We start from the raw sequence: 9,461 nt of genomic DNA on the forward strand, positions 1-9,461 counted from the left end.
CCTGTGGACTTTATATAGTCCAGCGTCGAGGTCCAGAGATCAATCACGCAAGAAACTTATATCGATGGCGATAATGTCGCGTTATCTCTCAAGGGGGTAGGAACCCTTGGGCATTTGTCCATCCATGTCACAGCATCGATATTTCCTGCGATGGAATCATTTCTTTTCGGTGGGAGCGATTGAAAATGTGATATGTCCATCCATCTTGGAGCTTCTCGATGCTTGCTTTGGTGATACAAAATGGAAAACGTTGTGAAGATAAGGAGGATAAGGTATTACTGCGCTAGGCCCAACAAAGCCTTAGTGGGTAATCACCTGTTTCCTACTCACTAGCAATATTCAACCATTCATTCACTCATTCACCAGAAATTTTATGTTTGTTTTCGTGATGTAACGGAAAACCCAAAGAGCGGCGTATAAGTAAGGGATTAAGTAGAAACAGAAGACTACTTCACAACACCTAGCCTTACTCTGAGGTGTATTTGTCTCCCCGCCGTCATCGTTTACGAAGCATCAACACGATGGGCCAACAATGCTACACTTTGGGGATAGCAGAATAAGACTCCGCTTTCTTACTTGTCGGCTGACATTCTGTTTACCTGATGGCTCGCATTCCGTCCCGTGCAGACCTCAATTTATCGTTAGAGAACCTGATCTTGGATCAATGAGCAGAAACTCTGTTGTCGCAGGAGCTTTGGTGGCAAGGATTGCTCCAATGCATATCTACGATTATTCCCAGTATACAGGTGAAAGGGAACGAATTCCTTCTGTCTCCAGAGCGATGCATTGATACAATATACAATCGTTCACCTTAGGAGCTCTATAAGCAGAAACCTGATTTCAAAGTCTTTTGTTGTTTGACTCACAAAGCCGTGGAATGATAGGGTAATTCTTGAAGAGACGGGAGTCAGGCATCTACAGGTATCATCGTTTTGGACTTTTGGTGCTCTTGACCATAGCATCAAGCTAATGATAGTATCAGAAGACCAAGTGGCTCTAAATTATGACTTCAGCCTTCTCCCTTACTCATCAAATATGCTCATATATGGCGTATACCTCCTTCGCAATCTCTGTTGATTATCTCCCTCTTTCTCTATGCGTCAAAGAAGATGCCAGCCTTTTGCTTGATTCTGTGTTTGTGCTTTCTTTCTTGTTATGAATGCTCCAGAACTCTCTCTGGTATTCCAGATGGTTCTTCTGAATTGCCCTTCATTCGCAAGTACGTCTCGGTCTATGCACGGTACAGTCTTTGTTATTCCAAATTATCCATATTATGACTTCTTGTTCATCTGAATCATGCAGCATAATAAAACTCTGTTTACTTAGATCACGCACCCCAACGACCCTGAACCAACCCTTCTCATTCTCAGATCCAACTGAGAATGAGTATTCCTATATCATCAGGTTCTGTATCAAAGCCCTTATACCCCAAAGATACATGCTATTTCATAAGAGTGTCGTAGACAGTCTCTAGATCACTATCATGCAGTGATTCTTGTCACCGCAGAAACACATACATTCATGACCTTCGTCAGCTCAAGTTGAAAGTTATATCATGGCAACAACTGGAAATCTATGTTTCTTCATCGGTATACTCAGTCGCTGAAGTCATGATTGGAACCACAATTCCTCATACTAGTAGTATCTTGCACAAAATTAAGGATGGTTTCAAGCATACTAGACTCCATATCTGCAACTGCCACAGAATGAAAAATGGCTAAATCCGTGTATTTCATTGGGCCTGTGAAGTCTGTGAAGCATCTTAAGATTATTTGTATATTCATCTGAGCGAGAAGCTTCACGTTAGTTATGTCAGAGCTTCATTCTTTATTAGCCCGTTGCCGCAGAGAAGTAGAAGCACGGCGGCAAAATCACTTTCACAATCATCACATACACTTATGCCAGCTTTCTCTGCGCCATCAATTACCGTTCCTTGAATCATGGAAGTGTCCGGTGTCCATGATATATTCGCGTGATGCGCGTCGTATTTTTTACTTTGGTTCCTTCGTGGTGGAGTCACGAATTAATGGAAAATCGGTGTGCAAGTGATCGACGCGATACGAGATCTTTTATGGGGGAGGGTTTGAGGGAAGACATCGCGGTTGGAGAGACTTGTTTCTGGTTTGACAAGTGAGGAGGATAAAGTGGTGCTGCGAAGGATGGGGAGAAGGGGTCTGAACAAGAAACCCAAGACAAAGCTGTTGCTCAGAGCATAATATCTGCAAGTGATACAAATGAGGTTGTCGGAGTCATCCTCAATATGTGCCTAGAAGTCTGCTTATATCCTTTGGTGACAGGTTCTAAATAGTCATAATGATCAATATAGTCAGATCAATCCCGACTCCTATTCCCTGACGAAATGATCTGGAATTGGAAGAGGAATGGTCTACAGGAGCTTACATTCTGCATAGACTTTAGCTCCGTCTACCAAGTCCGGGACCACTTATCATATTAATAGCTAAGTTCCACCGGTACCTTAGATTGCCAACTCTTATGCTGTGGTTTCGAAAACATTCAAGAAAACACATCAATGCCCCAAATTCACGTTTTTCTGTTGTTATTGAATACACTTCCAGGGTTCAGACACTGATTGATATGACAACTTCCTTTAGATAAAAATTTTGCTAAGTTCTGGATGCTGATTGGCAATGGCTAGATCATAGTATTGAGATCCCCGTGTGGGCGAAGTGCGTACCGGAGAGCAAATACCCGAGTTTTCTTTGGATTGTCTATGCCATACGAAGTATTCTGTGATTGATATGATATCAATAAATCTTGAAGAGTCTAGCTTTAAGATAGATTCAATGCAGAGTATTGTCGCGGATCAAAAACTACGCATTCCTTGTACCGATAACTTCAGGACAAGGAGAATCCTAAAGTCTTGCGAGGATCAATTTTTTTTGAAGCCCCGAGCGACGAATTCCTAAATTTTCACAGTTGGATTTTTCTGGCTATAGCTTAATCAATAATATACAATCCTCAAACTTTGGAACGAAAAAGACTGCGGGTAAAGTTCTACCTTGGATTGGGCTACGTGAACAATAATAACCGAATTTTAATGAAGGGGCTTACGTATAAACATCGTCGTTAGCTATGATTTCTTTCGCGTTCTATTATTCAATGAGACTCTTCAAGATTGAGGGTTCTAGGTAAATGGCTTTCATACTGGATATTTGATTTTTTTACTTGCAGACTAGGAGAATTCAGTTGTCGATTTAGAAATTACATCTAATCACAATTGTGTAGTAGTCTCTGGTCGTTCCTTAGCAACTCGGACAATGAGCTTTCTATCTTAAGTTCAATTTGAAATCTTGAGTTACTACATTTAATCCTTATCGATACTTAATTTGAGGACATGTCATACTTACAGGCCTTGACTATTTCAACATACTGTAGTAATCATTGTAGAAGTTCATGGTTATTTATAAACACCGAGAATCCCCCTCCCCCCAAGCAAAATAGAATTGCAAATTCATCACAAAAGTGTGCTCCGTACAAATCTTTTAGGGAATCTGTCTTCCTTTCTCTGTCCACAGATACGATAGAGAGGTCTAGACCCATAGCATTCAGCTAAGAGTATGATCGCATATCTGAACTTCTGAGCGATCCAATGAAGTTTCTGAAGTACTCAACGATTAGTGGTGGGAGCTACTTTAGGCTAGAAGTCAAAAGTGTGTCCTGTCGATTCCGCCAGTCTACTCGAGTAAGAGGAACGTCAAAATCTGAGGACCTGTGTCCGAGTAATCCATTCCACTATCCAAGAGTTATACTTTTTACCCCGACTGTCTCACGGTGTATCGCCGGTAGCATTCAATGACCGGAAGCTTCGGGTATGTTTTCGGGAGATTGTGAACGATTGTACGGCTCTTATTCTTACATCGGAATTACTTTTGAGAACATATGGCAGCAAAGACATTATGAACTGGACAGAATACGAAAGATGTTGAATGTACACCCCCCCCCCCCCCCCCCCCCCCCATCTGCACTATATTTACATTTGATATTTGCATCAACTATCACATTATTGCGCTGCTTATAAATAGAGATATGCAATTTGAGACCGAAAAGCATAGTGTCCATGTCAGGTCAATTCAGACAGATAAAGTTCGATTACAAAAGCCGGAATCACGATCTTTAAGTCCTCATTCTCTGTGACCACGCTTCCAATTTACGAAGAACGATATAAGAATATGTGTAGATTTCTAGTAGACCTGGTCGTACAAGTCTTTCCTCGCATCAATACCCTCATAGCACAGAAAACTTATGGACATCGGATACACGCTCAGTCTTCAAAATCAATCTGTAAACTTCCACTCATGAACTAGCTCATCATATCCATACCTACCTCTACACCTTCTCAAAGTCCCTCTATTTTTCCTCGATCATAGAAACAAAACTAAAAATAGACCGACGGCAGGAAGTCACAAAAACTATCGACCGTGCTAATGTGTATTTCCGCAACACGAAGATCAAAGCTCGTGAGAATCTCTTCTGATACCCTCACACCCAATTTCCTATATGAAGTACCTCACTGACAAAGCAACTCACTTACTTTCTTATAATATTAATTTAGACTTGGACTTTGAGATCTCAGATAATCCTTCTAGAATAAAATTTTAGTCCATGCCCTTCCTTCCATCTCCTTCCATTACACCCATCCCCAAATTCAAAATTACACTTTCCGACCTCATCTCCCGGCGCCCCATCGCACTACAAATAATGCATATCCAATTTCCCTCCCCTTCATCGCCACTAACCTCGTCAGCGCCTCTCCACCGCCTGTCCAGATAGCATGTATACAAGCATGCATGCATACAAGCCTGCATCAAAACACACTTTAAAATCTTCACTCTTTTCCCCATCCATCAATCTAATCCAATCACAGATCCCAAAGCCATTATACTTTTCCGCCTCACTCCACTGCCACAACACCGGTACCCATCCCTTCCATTCCCAGCAATCACAATCACCATAAGATCGGTGGCGCCGAAATGCTCGCGGCCCGCGCACCGGCACTTTGTGTCCTCTTCAGCTTAGTCTTGTCTTGCATTGGGAAATAATGAACATGTCTTACCTTACCCGGTTTCCACGTTGTGTTTGTACGTTCGTCTCCTCTCATGTCCGGCGTGGTGAAGTTTAAATGATACTATAGGTGCTAAACTATGCGGTCGTACTGCTTGTGCCGGCCTCAGAAATACACAACGGGTCTAGCAGATTTGAAGGCTGTATTTTTATTTATGGTTTGGCTTTGTCTGATCGCGATGGGGATGCGCTCTAGGCTCAAGGTGGGAGGGCTCGGCATGTATATTATGTACTTTGTACTAGGGAATCTATCTTCATTTTTTTTTCATCGGGGCTAACATTTAGGTTTGGGGGATGAGAGATAAAATGCCGTGGACTTAGGATTGTTTTTGAGTTGATGAACAGATGGTAAGAAACGTTGTGTGGTTTGCAGATGGTGGATCCCCTGCATTAGAAAAGCCGACGGACGGACGGACGGACGGACGGAAAGTCAAAAAGCGTGAAACGAAGTGAAACAAAACAAATCAAATCAAATCAATGTAAAGAAAGCGTTCATGAGACGGAAAAAGTTGTTTATGTGAAATCTTTGCTGGGAGGTCGATCTATAGAAAAGAACTTTATCATCTGTTGTTTGGAGGTCTCTAGGGATGATCTGAGAAGCTTTCTGATATTCTTCGAAATTCATTAATGTGAAAGTTCCGATTGATGTCCAGCCAGGTTATCGCTCTCATGTGTGGATGAGTTATATTTCTTCGTAGCCCTCTAACCTATCTGAGGATATCCGATTTTCCGATAGCATGGTGGTGAATCATGATCCATATATACTTTTCGTATAGAGTGAGTTCATTTATATCAGGCTGAGATATAGGATGCTTGGGAGAATCAAATCGGAGATAATATTCCATGAAGATCTGATCTCGCGACTTGATCGAGTCTGGATTGTCTTTGGGTTCTCTGTCCCAACATGAAGGATGGAGATTTGGGGTCTGACTAGACGCTGCAAGAAATGATTGATTGACTTGAACGCAGTGGAATGGAATGGAGTGGAATTGTTCGATGTCCGAGATGGTGATTATGCATTTGGAGAATTAAGATATGAAATGAATGACCTAATAACGAGATTCATCTCCAATGCACAATGCATCCATCTACATCATCATAGCATAAATTATGAAAAAACACCGACAGGAGAGAAATGAACACCCAAGAAAACGTAGACTTTCACCAGCATCTAGGTTACAAACGAAGATCCCGGAAGCTCACGCCAAAAGTCAGCTTGATCATCCATCCCAGCTGCAAGTACTCCGTAGATGAAAATAGAACGACATACCCACCTCAAATTCTCGACCCCATCCTCCCAAAGTCAACGCTTCACCGCGTCGCGCCTCATATTTCGCAATTCGCCTGGATTCTTCACATTCATCAGACGAACCTGACGCCTTGTGAAAAGGAATTTTGCAACGCGTTTTCCCTCCCACATGTATACGTGTAACAGTTTGAGTGAATGACGAAACGCCCTCAAATAGTGTATTTGTGGAGAATCGGCAGTGATCTGAGTGCAGGGAAGTTCCCGATAGATGGGACGATGCAGCGTACACAGTACCTTGCATAAGGTAACTGCCTGTGGGAGGAGCTCGAGTATCTGATTCTACATGTGAGAGCAGCATAACGGTGAGGCTTATGAGAGATATTTGCAGATATCAACATGCATCTATGGGGGAATAGGCAGACGGGCGCTTAAGCAGAGTATGGACGTAGGCAGACGCTCTTCTTTGCTTCCGCCCACTTAGCGGTCAATGGAAACTGGATGGATAGGGGAATTCTTTGGTTATCTGTGTATGGTACGATGTAAACGAGAGGAATTGGGCGAAACAAATGATGGGGGAAGGGGGATCTGGATCTCTGGGAGATCGGTCAGAGATCGCAGACCGCGCGCTTTGCTTCTTTCGCTGGCAAGCAACGTCCTTGTGAGCCTTGGCTTCGGAACTTCTCCACTCGGTGCTTTGTGTTTGATGTATATATGGTTTTTTGGGGGATTTGCGCGGCGGCCGGCAGGACAATCAGATTATCGGAGGGGGATTGGGTGGAAGAGATGCTTGCCGGATACATACATGGTTCATGGAGAGCAAAACAAGTAAACACAGAATCAATTGGATCAGATGAAAAAAATTGGGGGAGAGGAGACGAGGGGTCTGGAATATAGATTGGAAAGTCTAGAGTCCCCAAAGGATTTGCTAAAAGTGAAGCAAACCCAGTGTGAAACACCGGATCCAAAGTTTTCACTATCGTGTGTATAGTATACGAGGGGTCAGATATTTCACAACGGAATGGGAGAAAAAAAAAAGGTCGAGAGATGTGCGACGCGCCGGAAAGCGTTGCCGCAGATATGATTCGAATCATGTAGATCTATTTGTCAAAAAATGTCACACTGAAACGAACTCGTGGATTTTGCGTGGATACAAGACAAGACATAGATACGTGAAGCGTTCGAAAATTCAAAATCTTTCATCGTCGGCTATGTGGTGACTTTCGGTATGAGATCATCGCACGTTACGTTGGGGGCTGTATGTACTGCAGTCTTGTGCAGCGTAACATAGCCTAAGGAAAAATGAAAAATGAAAAAATACGCGGGATTCCTACAGGAGGGAATTCTCTTACGAAAACCCATGGGATTTGACGATAGTGGGTTAGAGGAGCGAGGACACCTCAGAAAGAGTAATGCATCTGAGCATCTGAGCATCTGAGCTCGCAGCGGTAACGAACTAGTGCGCGTGCGAGATATCCAATCCAAATGCTGCAGTAAACTGCACATCTGCCCCTTCATCCATCGTCCGTGCAATCGCTGTTGTTTCTGTGGATAGACTGGACTGCTGTCCTGTGAATAATGGTACATTTTTCAGTCATGTTACTTTTCTGCGGAGCTCCCCATTTTGATAGGCTGGCTGGCTGGCTGGCTGGCGAATCCTCACTCATTCTATGGATCTCAAGTCAAGGATTTCTCGAGTTTTCTCTTCTGTTGGTTTCTGGGGGAATCCTCGTGGGACCGAAAGTCACCATGGGAAATGGTATGACAGATACATAGATCGTTATGAATAAATGAAAAATCTACATTGTAAGATTACCACCGAAGAAACGAAAAAGGAATCCGCACGCTGTAACATCGTCGTTCGTGGATCGATCGTGATACCTTTTTCCACACAAGCTTGCCCTAACCTAACTCAACTCCAAGACTATTTTGGTCAGAAGCAAGCCAGTCAGCCTTATCATGTACGTTTGGTCATATTGATGAAATGAATCCCGTCCATACGTACTCGACCTATGTCAAAGCAAGACTAAGACGAAGAGCGGATCCAAACAAGACGCTTGCTTCATCCGGGATTTCCGCATCACGAGCGAACACACTACCATGTACCCAAAACATTTTCCCCCCTTTTGAACCATGATACCCGAGATAATGAAATCCAGACTTTATACGGGTACAGGATCCTCTTTCGGGGAGAGTTACGATCAACCTTGAACTTCGCATGCGCTGTTCGTGTCAACTCTGCATTCCTTACTCTGTTGAAAGGTAGGTAGGTAGCACACGTAAATAAGCATTCCAGATATCAACAATGCACAAAGACAATAATAATGGGAGAAGGATAAGGACATGGCATTTACGACGTACAGCTTGTATCCACCATCGACGAGATTGCAAGCTTGGTAGTTAATCAACAATAAGATTGATTGTGTTGTGCTGCACTGCACTGGTCTTGCTGTAGAAAATCATCGCTGCCTCGCGCCTCGCGGGGGGTGAGAGTGGATGGAGAGGGGAAGAGTGGATGGAAAAGCAACCCATTCCCCTCGAAGCTCGGCTTACTGCAGTTGTCGACAGCCCATTTTCATAATTAGTATAGTGTACGGAAAATTTGCTGCATCCAAGACTTGGAAAGGCTAAGAAGGCGAGGAAGGGTCGGTCATCGGCGACCATTGGGAGAGATACCTGCAGACAATGCTAGAACCGTTACATTTTTACGGAGAACATCTTCTTTGCACGCCCAAAAATAATGCATCTAACCTTTTCCCTTACGATCTTCAGGATACATAGAATCCTTGTACCGCGGTGAGCAATAGGAAGGATTTATTTCCTTGTCCGTTTTTACTTTTTGCAATTTAGCTGGTTCGGAGTACCCCACCTCCTTACCCATGGCAGCGACATGGTTGGTATTAACACCACCCGCAGGGCCCAAGGTTTAACTTGCAGAAGACCCGTACAGAGTAGACTTTTTCCCGCTGTTGCCAATGATATAACAGAGCAATAACCTAAGGACCCTAAGGATAATACCCCGAGACCGAGCGAAAGTTTGATCGCTGATGAAACTATGAAAGGTCGAACGGCCGCGAGCCTACGGGCCTGGTTGGCAAACTACCGTTGACAAGATAGACTAATAAGAACTTTA

Source organism: Botrytis porri, assembly GCF_014898465.1.
Source record: "Botrytis porri strain MUCL 3234 chromosome Unknown BPOR_009, whole genome shotgun sequence".
NCBI classification, from domain to species: Eukaryota; Fungi; Ascomycota; class Leotiomycetes; order Helotiales; family Sclerotiniaceae; genus Botrytis; species Botrytis porri.